A 13,990-nucleotide genomic window follows, 5' to 3' on the forward strand; every position below is an offset into this window, starting at 1 on the left:
AAAATGGATAAATTCCTAGAAACATATATGTTGCCAAAACTGAAAGAAGAAAAATTAAAAATTTGAACAGACTGGTAATGAGCAAAGAAACTGAATCAGCAATCAAATAATTCTCAACATACAAAAGTTTAGAGCCAGATGGCTTCACAGGTAAATTGTACTAAACATTTATTTTTTTAAGATTTTATTTATCTATTTGACAGAGAGAAAGACAGCAAGAGAGGGAACACAAGCAGGGGAGTGGGAGAGGGAGAAGCAGGCTTCCCGCAGAGTGGGGAGCCCAATGCGGGGCTCAAATCCAGGACCCTGGGATCATGACCTGAGCTGAAGGCAGATGCTTAATGACTGAGCCACCCAGGCACCACTCTACCAAACATTTAAAAAAGAGTTAAGTAACTATTCTTCTCAAGCTATTCCAAAAAAATAGAAAAAGAAGGAAAACTTCCAAATTCAATCTATGAGGCTAGCATTACCCTGATACCAAAACCAGATAAAGACACCACAAAAAAGAAAACTACAGGCCCATATCTCTGGTGAACATAGATGCAAGAATCCTCAACAAAATACTAGCAAACCAAATCCAACAGTAACTAAAAAAAAAAAAAAATCATTCACCACAATCAAGCGTGATTTATTCTTGGATTGAAAGGGTGTTTCAATATCTGCAAATCAATCTTTATAAAAGGAAGGATAAGAATCATAGGATCATTTCGATAGATGCAGAAAAAGAATGTGAAAAAGTACAACATCCATTCTTGATTAAAAAAAAAAACAAACCTTCAACAAAGTAGGTTTAGAGGGAATATACCTCAACATGATAAAAGCAATATGAAAAACCTACAGCTAATATCATCCAAAATGGGGAAAAACTGAGAGCTTTCCCTCTGTGGTTAGGAACACAGCAAGGATGTCCACTCTCACCACTTCTATTCAACATAGCACTGGAAGTTCTAGCCACAGCAATCAGACAACAAAAAGAAAGAAAAGATATACAAATCAGCAAGGAAGAAGTCAAACTTTCAATATTTACAGATGACAGGGTATTATATACATAAAACCAAAAAGATTCCACCAAAAAACTGTCAGAACTGATGAATGAGTGCTTCAGCAGCACATATACTAAAAATGGAACAATACAGAGAATATTAGCTTGGCCCCTGGACAAGAATGACATGCAAATTCATGAAAAATTCCGTATTTTTGAGGCTTTGACACCTCTAGACAGACTTAGGTACTCTCTGGTGATAAACTCTTTTTTTTATTTATTTCTTTTCAGTGTAACAGAATTCATTGTTTATGCACCACACCCAGTGCTCCATGCAATACGTGCCCTCTGTAATCCCACCACCTGGTGGTGATAAACTCTTAAATGCTTTGTATATTTTCTCAATTAGATCTCTTTTCAGAAGTGTCTGTAGAACAATAAAAATATTTGGCTTGTAAAAAAAAAAAGAACTGATAAATGAATTCAGCAAAATCACTGGATACAAAGTAAATGTACAGAAATCTGTTGCATTTCTATGTGCCAATAATGAAGCAGCAGAAATCAGCTGCAGCAAATTCAGGATACAGACCTGATTGTATCCCAAGATATATTTTATATATATATATAATACATATACATAAATATATAATCAGCCCTTACCCTGTGTTAAATTGGCTATAGCAACTTCTTTGAAATTATATATATTTTATATATAATATATATACACACATAAATATATATAAATATATAATCAGTCCTTAACCCTTTATCATAACAGCTGTATGAAATGTGTGAAAGGGCAGCACTCTAGACCACCTGTTGACAGTCACAGATGGATTTTTGGGAAGTCACTTTCTTCATCAGCAAAATGTGGGTAACAATGACAGTGATTTCAAAAGGTGAATGTAGAGGTTGAATGAGAAACTACACTTGAATGTCATTAGCACTGTGCCTAACCCACAGTCAGACTCCAATGTTAGCCATTTATAAAAATTCTTATTTTCTGGGGCGCCTGGGTGGCTCAGTGGGTTAAGCTGCTGCCTTCAGCTCAGGTCATGATCTCAGGGTCCTGGGATCGAGTCCCGCATCGGGCTCTCTGCTCAGCAGGGAGCCTGCTTCCCTCTCTCTCTCTCTCTTTGCCTGCCTCTCCATCTACATGTGATATCTCTGTGTCAAATAAATAAATAAAATCTTTAAAAAAAATTCGTATTTTCTGATGATTACATCTTGTCACCAATTTTTTGCAGCACTTTGCCAACATACAAGTTGCCACGGATAGGAAACAACAAATGTTGGAGAGGATGTGGAGAAAGGGGAACCCTCTTAGACTGCTGGTGGGAATGTAAGCTGGTGCAGCCACTCTGGAAAACAGTGTGGAGGTTCCTCAAGATGTTAACAATAGTACCCTACCACCCAGCAATTGCACTACTGGGTATTTACCCCAAAGATACAGATGTAGTGAAAACAAGGGGCACGTGCACCCCAATGTTCACAGCAGCAATGTCCACAATAGCCAAACTGTGGAAAGAGCCAAGATGCCCTTCGACAGATGAATGGATAAAGATGTGGTACATATGCACAATGCAATCTTATTTAGCCATCAGAAGCAATGAATACCCACCATTCACATTGAGATGGATGGAACTGGAGGCGATTATGTCGAGTGAAGTAAGTCAAACACAGAAAGACAATTATCATATGGTTTCACTCATATGTGGAACATAAGGAATAGCACAGAGGACCACAGGGGAAGGGAAGGAGATCCGAAGGGGGAGAAATCGGAGGGAGATGAACCATGAGAGACTATGGATGCTGAGAAACAATCTGAAGGTTTCAGAAGGGAGGAGGATGGGGACAGGAGGTAACAGGGTGATGGCTCTTGAGGAGGGCATATGCTATGATGAGCACTGGGTATTATACTTAACTAATGAATCACTGAATACTGCATCAAGGACTAATTATGTACTGTATAGTGGCTAACTGAACATAATCTTTAAAAAAAGAGGGGCGCCTGGGTGACTCAGTGGGTTGAGCCTCTGCCTTCAGCTCAGGTCAAGATCCTGAGACCCTGGGATCTAGCCCCGAGTCGGGCTCCCTGCTCAGCGGGAAGCCTGCTTCCCCCTCTCTCTCTGCCTGCCTCTCTGCTACTTGTGATCTCTCTGTCAAATAAAGAAATAAAAATAAAATTTTTAAAAAGATTAAGAGAATGATATGGTAGATTTGTAATTACTTCCCTGACAATATTTTAAACATGAATTACTATAAACACAAAAAAATGAGAGACTATGGACTCTGAAAAACAACCTGAGGGTTTTGAAGGGGCGGGGGGTGGGAGGTTGGGGGAGCCAGGTGATGGGTATTATGGAGGGCACACATTGCATGGAACACTGGGTGTGGTGCAAAAACGATGAATTCTGTTACACTGAAAAGAAATTTTAAAAAATAATTATAAAAAATAATTATAATAAATAAATAAAACACAAGAAACAACAGGTGTTGGTGAGGATGTGAAGAAAGGGGAACCCTCTTACACTGTGATGAGAGCAGAACAAATTGTGCAGTCATTCTGGAAAACAGTATGGAGTTTCCTCAAGAAATTAAAAATAGAATTAGCCTATAGCCCAGGAACTGCACTACTGGGTATTAACCCAAAGGATACAAAAATACTAATTCAAAGGGATACACATACCCCGATGTTTATAGCAGCATGACCTATAATAGTTACACCCCAAGTGTACATTGACTGATAAATGGATAAAGAAGATGTGGTAGACAGATAAAATGGAATATTACTCAGCCATAAAAAGGAATGAAATCTTTCCATTTGCTACGACGTGGATGGAGCTGGAGAATATTATGCTAGGCAAAATAAGTCATTCAGAGAAAGACAAGTACCATATGATTTCACTCAAAAGTGGAATTTAAGAAATAAAACAAACAAGCAGAGGGGGAAAACTAAGAGACAGACAAATCAAGAAACAAGATTCTTAATTATAGAGAACAAATTGATGGTTATCAAAAGAAAGGTGGGTGGATGGCGGGTGTGTGGAATAGATGATAAGGATTAAGGAGTGCACATGCTGCGATGAGCACAGGGTGATGAACGGAAGTGTTAAATTACTATATTGTATTCCTGAAACTAATGTAATGTTATATGTCAACTAACTGAAAATAAAATAAAAACTTTACAAATTTTTAAATAAAAAACAAATTGAAATAGAGGTGACTGGGTGGCTCAGTTGATTAAGCATCCAACTCTTGATTTCAGCTCAGGTCATGATCTCAGAGTCATGAGATCGAGCCCTGCATTGAGCTCCACACTGGGTATGGAGCCTGCTTAAGAATCTCTTTCCCCCTGCCGGGCGCGGTGGGGCGCGCCTGTAGTCCCAGCTACTCGGGAGGCTGAGGCAGGAGGATCGCTTGAGCCCAGGAGTTCTGGGCTGTAGTACGCTATGCCAATCGGGTGTCCGCACTAAGTTCAGCATCAATATGGTGACCTCCCGGGAGAATCTCTTTCCCCCTAATGATGTACTATATGTTGGCTGACTGAACATAATAATAAATAAAAAATAGGGGCGCCTGGGTAGCTCAGTGGGGTAAGCCTCTGCCTTAAGCTCAGGTCATGATCCCAGGGTCATGGGATCGAGCCCCGCATCGGGATCTCTGCTCAGCAGGGAGCCTGCCTCCCCCCTCTCTCTGCCTGCCTCTCTGCCTACTTGTGATCTCCCTCTGTCAAATAAATAAAATCTTTAAAAATAATAATAATAAATAAGAATAAAATAAAGTTTAAAATAAAAATAATTTTAAAAGAAGATTCTCTCTCCTTCTCACTGCTCCCCCCACACGAGCATGCTCTCTCTTAAATAAATAAATAAATAAATAAATAAATAAATAAATAAAATCTGGGTATGCAAGAGTAACCAGCAATCTATGGGACTATCTGGGTTTTCCTCCCAGACCTGGGAAGAAGAGGTCCCCAACATAGTTTCTATAGGAAAAAGCAAAGAATAAAGTTGCTTTCTTTTAGACTCCATTTATTTCAGATCAATAGAAACTAGAATGAAGAAAACTGATCAAATTCCAATTCAATAATGCTCCAAAATTACATGACGTGCCAGAAGTCACAGTGAGGACTACAGGAGAGCCATAAAGCCATCCATGCTGTAATATTTGCTACAATGTGAGAATAATGACACATTGTGACTTAGCTCTCTACAAATATATTTTTCTAGTGCTTTCTCAGGGTTCTTTGAAATGACAAAAAAAAAAAAAAACACTTGGAACCCCAGCATGTCTCTTTAACATTATGAAAACAGAGTACAAATGTGGAAAACTGGTATGTGACAGAATAAAGGCCTCCTTACAATGGTGGGTCTGGTTTGACTAGGTAGCTGAAGCTATGGTGAAATTAACAGCCCACAAATACCCTTTTTTTTAAACATTTTATTTATTTGACAGAGAAAGAGCGAGCAGGCAGAGGGAGAGGGAGAAGCAGGCTCCCCACTGAGAGAGAACAGATGTGGGCCTCGATCCCAGGACCCTGGGATCATGACTTGAGCTGAAGCAGATGCTTAACTGACTGAGCCACCCAGGCGCCCCATACCAAGTCTTTTTAAAAGGGTTTTATATAGGGTGCCTGGGGGCACCTGGGTGGTTCAGTCATTAAGCGTCTGCCTTTAGCCCAGGTCATAACCCTGGGATCCTGGGATCCTGGGATCAAGCCCCAAATTAAGCTCTCTGCCAGTGGGGAGCCTGCTTCTCCCTCTCCCTGTACCTGTGATATTTAGTATCAGGAGTTGTACCAAGGCTTTATATTTATCACCCCATTTCAGTTTCACACATAGTGAGTGTCATGAAATACCTCTCACCTATGCTAGAGAAAACTGAGAGTCAGAGAGACTAAATATCTCTCCCACTGGCACAGAATCAATGAACAGTAGGTTTCAACTGGGAGTAAGAAGTTTTTCAATATTCAGGAGTTGGGGGTTATGATTATTATTCTAGATTGGGTTTCTAACCACTTGGAAGTGACCATAAGATAGGTTATTTAAAAGCAAGCAAATAACTGCTAGAACTTCCTGAGATTCCTTCCCATACGTAAGAAGAACAGATCCCCAAGCCAGTTTTCACATGTAAAGAGAAGTTACTTTCCCTTTATGCCCATTAAGGTAACCTCAGCAATAACACAATTACAGTCACAGCGAACAAATTCCCATCAGGATACACTCCCAATTAACTGGATAGGCGGGCCATCATAGTGAGGACTGTGGGAAGGGACTCCATTCTGGACTATTTGAAAGCCCAAGGCAGGAGGTTACATCATATGGTGACTTCTCATCTATGAGCAAACCTACCATTCTAGTATCTTTTAATTAGACATTGAAAATATGAAAAATAAAAACGGCTCCTGAGAAAATCCATTAGTACAACAAATTCCCTGGCTTGACACTGGGAGGAGAATTTCACACTGGAGATGATCCTTCAAGAATAAACAGAGGGCTTCTAACTCAGAGAAGAGCTGAATGCAGCCACCTATGTCACCGGCTATGCATGCAGCCTGGTGACCCAGAAACGGACGGAGTGTAGGGACGCTGCGTTACATCCATAGTACACCCACTGTGTCTTCCTGGATTTCTCCCAGTTCAACCCACTTTTCTCCTGCCCTTCCCCTTTTTGCTTGTTGTCTCTTTTTCCCTATGCCTCTTGGATACTCATTCATTATGTTGAGTAATAGCTACCAAAAAATTCAGTGGTTCTCACACTGACAGCTGGATTCCGATCACAAGGACACTTTTGTAACAATGGGTGGGCTGGGAAAATCCTAGTGGAATCTATTTCCACATACTCATCTTCTGTACATGTCATTTCCTAAATTAGATCTTCCCTCAAATGACCACGGAATACATCCAGGTTCTCCTCCCATCCTTTTCACTATCAACTTGTCCCATTTTAGCCTGCAGAATCAACTGTATTTTTCCAAGAATCCACTCTGGCCTTAGAAGCCTCTGGAACTAAGAGGTTAAAAATTTCATCAAGTTGAATTTGGCAAAAGCAACTCACATCTTGAATGCCCACTCCATGCGGGAGCGGACACCAGAGCCCAATCAAGAGGTATCTGACATGCCACCACCATTTCATTGCGAATTTGGGATCACACTTCCTACCTGGCCACTGGACACCTAACTTGTCATGATCCAGAAGGTGGTACAAGTACAAATAGGGGGAAATGGTTTTTGCAAAATTCCAAGACCACCCGTGGATTGACTAGATGCTGGAAGCTACAGTGAATTCAAAAGCCAACAAATACCAATCTTTTCAGGAGGCCTTAAAAATATAAAAGATGCTCGGGGCACCTGGGTGGCTCAGTGGTTAAGCCGCTGCCTTCGGCTCGGGTCATGATCTCAGGGTCCTGGGATCCAGCCCCGCGTCGGGCTCTCTGTTCAGCAGGGAGCCTGCTTCCTTCCCCTCTCTCTGCCTGCCTCTCTGCCTCCTTGTGATCTCTCTCTCTCTGTCAAATAAATAAAATAAATAAATCTTAAAAAAAAAAATATAAAAGATGCTCTCAGAGAATATTCACTAGTCTAAATACCTAACTTGAACATTAATGGAAAGGAAATAATCCAATATAAAATTCTGACAACAACCAGAAGACTTCTAGTCTGGGGAGAGCAGAAGGAAGTCAGTATGTGGCAGGGTCTGTGTACACGCTGACATCTCACAGAATTATGGGGTGAAGGAACACTGGCTTGCCCCCACTTTTGAAATATGTAAAGTAGGTAAGGAAATATACCCATAGTACCTACAATTAAGGGTACAATGAAAGAAAGAGCTATGGGTCAGACACATCTCTGAAAGTCTGTCTTGAACTGAATATTGAAAGTAACTCATCCTGTGATAATAAACATTGACCGAGGCTCCCAACCTGAATAATAAATGCCTAGAATTCTATATTATAAGGTAAGGTACTACATTAACTAGATAAAACCTGACCAAAATTAGGTCTGCTAGCATTAACCTACTAAGTGGAAGTGGAAGAAAAAAAGAAAGATTTGGGGAGTTATTGGTGTGATAGGCATTATCTTTATCGTCCTGAATCTGGACCTCCTCCCACTTTCCCCAACTTCATAATCAAACATCTGGGAGACACCTGCTGGGGAAATGCTACATTTAGAGGCCAAACTGATTGAAAAGAGAAAGGGCTGGGTAGAAAGGTGATGCTGAATGTGCTAGAAAACAGTCTGAAGAGCATAGATTTCAGTTTCTTCATCCTCCTCTCATCATTAGCAGTACAGATGTGACCAGACAGGCTTGAAACATGGGGCTGGTCATAGATAACCAGGTGATCTTCATTCCTTGCCCTCCAGCACAGCGGGCAGGGTGAAGGAGCAGAGTGCATATCCTCCCACTGGGCATTTTCCCAAATGCAACTGCCATATCCTTTCTTCCTGTTCACTGTACTTATGGACCTCAGTACATTCTACATAACCTACTGCCCCTCGTCACCAAATACTTTATCAGTGAGGTATGCTACTGTCCCTACGATGTCCTGTTCCATACTTGACTAGCCGACCTGCAGGTTCCTGACTAGTTTTCCGAAAGGGCACTGTGACCTTACCAGCCTCCCAGAAAAAGGAGTTTAAAATCCCATGGAGTCAGTCTGCCAAAACCAGGTGGGATAAAGCCTGATGTAATTTTTCCTCTTTTATAGTAAGACACACTGATGAACTGCTGCAGCCCCGCTGTAGCAGAAACAACTGCTCTCTCAGGAACACAGAACACTTAGTTCGGGAAAGCCATTAGCTGTCCTTTGGCTACATGGGATACAGTGTGTAAAACCACCTACCTGCTTCAAGTATCATAACTGGCAGGTAAGCCCTGAATTTTGCTGCAGATTGTAAGTCTCCAAACTGGGATGGAGAGGAGAGGGGGATCCAAAGCCATAGGGAATAACACCTTCAACTTGCCAATCGACAAAATAACATAATACCATGAAAGTGTTGAACATCGGGAAATTTCTTTCCCTGATACCATGTGAATATTCACAATTCGACACAGAACACACTAATACCGGTTACATATTAGTACACAGAGTAGATGGTGAATCGGCTGGGCTCACAGGCCTCTCGATGACAAAATCACTTTTAATTTTTCCTCTTTTCACAAGTTCTCTCAGATGCTTTCAGACACTTTCTGCAGAAAAAGAGACAGGAGATACTTTTTTTTTTATTTGACAGACAGAGATCACAAGTAGGCAGAGAGGCAGGCAGAGAGAGAGGAAGGGAAGCAGGCTCCCTGCTGAGCAGAGAGCCTGATGCTCGATCCCAGGACCCTGGGATCATGACCTGAGCCGAAGGCAGAGGTTTTAACCCACTGAGCCACCCAGGCACCCCAAGACAGGAGATACTTTTACCCAGACACCACAACACCAGCCACCTAGAGACCATCTACTCCGCTCAGCTGGAAGGCCAGGATATAAAGGGGAGGAGGGCATGCGGTGGGAGCAACTGGCCTTAGTAAACACCGATTTGCACATACTTTCAGCCATTCTCTGGCCCACAAAAAGGTACTTTTAAAAACAATTAGACATTAATTGGATAGGATAGGTGATTTTAATTCCACCTCTACCTGCCTAACCGTCCAAACTGTTTCAACAGGTAGCATATGCAATGGCCTCCCCGAAAACCTATCTTATTCGTAAACTGGCACAGACACCCTAGAAGAGGTTGGACAATGGGAGGACCATTATGCTTCCCGTCACCCACCATGTAGATAAGGAATGTGCGACCAGATCCTGGGGAGCCACACATCTCGCAACCTGGATCTCTTCTGATCAGGCCTTACTGTGCTACCACACAGATGAGGAGAGTCTCATCTCATCCACTTATCCAACCAGGGTCAACCCAGGTGCCATGGATACCTGGTACCTCATCCTTTCTAACATAAAATGCACAATCCCCTGGGAGGAGACCCTACTGACCCTCTTGCTCACCTGGATTACAGGATATACTACCAGATCCTAAGGAATCTATCTGAGGCACAAACCAGGCTAGATTGGCCTCCTTTCTAATAAAAAGGCATCATAATTTGGGGGGCCACACATTCCAGACCAAATCTGTCATTTCATGCACAGAGACATGAAAGGCCAAGGCCAGAGCCCAAATTGTTATTCCATTAAAAACACAAAAACCTTTTAATATTTTGACACTTTAATACTTAAAAAAAAGAGTAAAATGAAGAATGAGACAAAGGTGCCAGCTTCCCATGATTCTTGTCCCACACACCAAAACAAACACAGGATAACAAAAAGGTAACTTAAGATCTCAGTGTGAGTTGTAGGATACCCCCTTGTGGAGAACCATCTCTAGGCTGCAGCCAAGCACTTTTCTATCCTGCAGCTCTATACTCATAAAAGGGCACGACAGAAATTCCCACATCTCAACAGACCCGAATATGATGAAAAAACGGCCTCAAGAAGACAAGGGCTAGAACAGTTGACTCAAGTGCAACCTTTCAGAAAGCTTCACTTGTGTTCCCTGGATTCATGTAGGAGAAGGAGGAGCTAGAATCGTCCCTGGCAATAAAGACAGAAGGAGGCTGACATGGGAGAGAACAGCATGTCCCTCAGCTGCAGAAGAAAGAAATATATTTTCCAGAGTTCACATGTAGACCCTGAAAAAAGAACAACAATAGGCATTTTCTCAACCCTCACGAAGGGGGAACAAAGATTACTTCCCCCCACACACACACCTCAACCAAATAACAAACAGTTTCAGAAAGCTTGATGTATGTCCCCTGGAGTTAGGGGGACAGTGGGACTAGTGTGTCACTCACAGAAATGAAGTTGAGAACCTGAGACAGGAATCAACTGGCTGTGAAGATACAAGAGAGGACTGGCTTGGAGCAAACAGCACTTCTAACGGCTGCAATGAGAACAGCTGTGTTTTCTGTGCTCCACGCGTGCACTCTGCACAAGTGGGGGGACGAAGATTGTCTTAAAAGTAAAGCACCCGAGAGGGGCACTTGAAGAGAAAGAAAACCCCAACCAAGGGAGGGCTACAAAAGCCAGAGTGTTTAGGGAATTTTAATGTCCAGAGAGAAGCTGCACCCATGGTACCTTCAGATAAAGGGACACAGGCACTAGTCTCTGACACAGGATGAGAAGATACGAGTAGAGCTGCCCTGTAGAGGAAAGGTCTGTGTTTTCCAAAAGTCAGTATGTGCAGCCTAAGAAAGTGATAATAGTGGGTATTTTCTCCACCTTCATGAGGACAGGACAAAGATTATTTCCTCTTACCTTAATCAAATATAAACAAGCTTGAGAAAGCGCGACTCGTGTCTTCCTCAGTTAGCCAGACACCAGAACTAATGCCTGACTCGTGCAAAGAAGTCAGGAGTCGAGGGCTGGAAATGTCCAGCTGGAAGCTACAATAAGAGGGCTGGACTGAAGGAGAACTACACTACGACCGCATGCCCAGAAGGATGGTGGTTTCCATGGCTGACATGAGAACCCTGAACAAGTGAGTATACCCGGCTGTCTTAAAAAGAAGGAACCAAGGTGGAGCACCTAGAGAAGTAACGACCCCAACATAAATGTGAGCCACAAAAGACTAGGGGCTAAGGTGAGTCTAGGGGCCAGTTAGAGCAAAGGCACCTGATGAGGCAGGAGCCAGCAGTTTGAGGTCCCTTTAAGAAGCTCTGAATGTATTTAAAAAAAAAAGAAAGAAAGAAAGAAAAGAAAAAGAAAAAGAAGAAGAAGCAGCAGCTCCAAATGTGCCCAGGAAAATGTCAGCTCAAGATTTCACTGTTCACAGCCCCAAAACCACATTACAACTTTACAGACCATTCCAGGGTATGCTCTTCTCCACACACCTCTCCCCCTGGAGATCACATCTAGAGTGGTGATCAAGGAGTAGAGGGAGGAGTGAAGAGAGAAAAGGCAAGCAGAAATAGTAAATCCATCCTATGAACACATATACACACATCACTAACAAGATGACAAAACCCATGAAGGAGCTAGTTGTTTCAGAGAGAAACTCCCAGTATTCAGGAGCATAGTGTTTCATGTTACAGTAGACTTCTAGCTGCTTGGAAGTGATCATAGGATGGTTGGTTATTTAAGAGTTAACAGCTGGCTGTGGGACCTTCTGGAAATTTCCACCCAGCCTAGGGATAAACAGATCCCCAAGGAAGTTTTCATGCATAAGTAGAAAGAGGAAAAGGTTATTTTCTCTGTATACTTGCCAAAGGATATTCAACAGACTGTTGATGAAGACCTATTCCAGAAAAAAACCTATTTTTTGGAAAAGTTTATGCTTTCCCTTCAACAACTGTAGGACAACAATATCAAAAAAGTATCTCCAAAAAGAAACATTCTTGGAAAGGGCTGTGCAAATGTGAATAGATAACTCTAGAAAAGGTCACCTCATCTGTGAAACAGGAAATGATGAGGTCCCACTTCACAGCTATGATGCTCAAATGAGAGCATGCCATTTCAGCCTTCAGGATATCACCTATATTTTTCCAATAGGATATTATGGCCTTAGCCTCCAAGTGGAAGGAGTCAAAAATTCTGTGGGATCAATCTGTCAAAAGTTTCTGAAAGCTCAAGAGCTTGGGCCAGGGACCCACATGAAGATAGGTCACTTCAAGGCACCTTCACTGCCATGTGCCCAAACTTGGGCTCAGGCTTCCTGGCCTGGTGAGGAGCCCATAGAGCCTGGAGGACTGATATGGTGCTATTCAGATTGCAGAAGGAACATCAAGGCGAGAAACTGGTGTTCACTAAAACAAAGCACTACCTACACTGGCCAGCCAGACTGACTAGACCCATGAAGCTGCAGTGAATTCAACAACGAACAAACACTGAGACTTTTTAGGGGGCCTTTAAATTTACAAAACAGGCTCCCTGAGAGACCCTGAAAGGCTAAACACTGAGGCTTAAAAGCGTATAGACGACATTACAATGGGGATGTTCCTATATGGAAATTTTCTCTGACAACAATCAGGAGAATTTTGGTCCAGAGATAGATGAAGGCGGTCACATATGTGAGGGGTCTCCATGCACCTTGAAAACTCCTACAAGGATGGGATAAAAGGAGATGGCCTTCCCTCAATTTACCCCAGCGTGACTTCCCAGTACCCTCCTACGCCCCTGCTTTTCTCTCCTTTTTTGCCATATTTCAACCTTGTGTTGCATATCAGTTTCTTTAGTATGATGCTGATAGCACTAGCAGCCAAATTAAAAGTAACTAAACAGTAAATTATCAAAATTTTTGAAATTTTATGTCAAAAAACAGTATCAAAAAGTGAGAAGATGATCCACAAAGTGAGAAAAATATATTTGCAAATTACATCTGATAAGGTTGTAATACCCAGACCACACAAACAACTCTTAAAACTCTACAAACAAAAGACAACCCAGTTAAACAATGGGCAAATATATGAATGGACTTCTCTGAAGACAATATACAAATGGACAAAATGCGCATGAAAAGATGGTTGACCTCATTAGTCATTAGGCAAATGCAAATCAAAACCACAACATTTACCACTTCACACACACCAGAGTAGCTATCGAACACATGGACAATAACAAGTATTTGCAACCGTCTTGAGAAATCAGAATGCTTGAACATTACTAGCCTGCGATGGTGTCACTGCTGTGGAAAACACTTGAAAGGGGCCTTAAAAAGCCAGAGTTATCATACGGAGCAATTCCAGTATATATATACCCAAGACAACTAAAAAATATGTTCACACAAAAACTTATCCCCAAATGATCAAAGCAGCATTATTCATAATAGCCAAAAAGCGGAAACAACACAAATGTCCGTCAGCTGAAGAACAGATAAACAAAATGAGCTTTACAATGGAACATTCTCACCCATAAAAAAAGTGAAGGCAGAGCACAGAGGATTTTTAGAGCAGCAAAAATAATCTGTATAATATTATAATGATGGATATATGTCATTATTCATCTGTCCAAACCCATGGAATGTACTACAC

General features: G+C 41.8%; 1 non-coding gene across 1 annotated transcript; it reads left to right on the top strand.

The window, feature by feature from the left end:
• Window positions 1-1,099: 1,099 nt before the first annotated feature.
• LOC123935651 lies at window positions 1,100-1,202 on the top strand. The gene has a single exon (XR_006816940.1). It is a non-coding gene; the product is annotated as a U6 spliceosomal RNA (small nuclear RNA).
• Window positions 1,203-13,990: the final 12,788 nt, after the last annotated feature.

Source organism: Meles meles, chromosome X, assembly GCF_922984935.1.
Source record: "Meles meles chromosome X, mMelMel3.1 paternal haplotype, whole genome shotgun sequence".
NCBI classification, from domain to species: Eukaryota; Metazoa; Chordata; class Mammalia; order Carnivora; family Mustelidae; genus Meles; species Meles meles.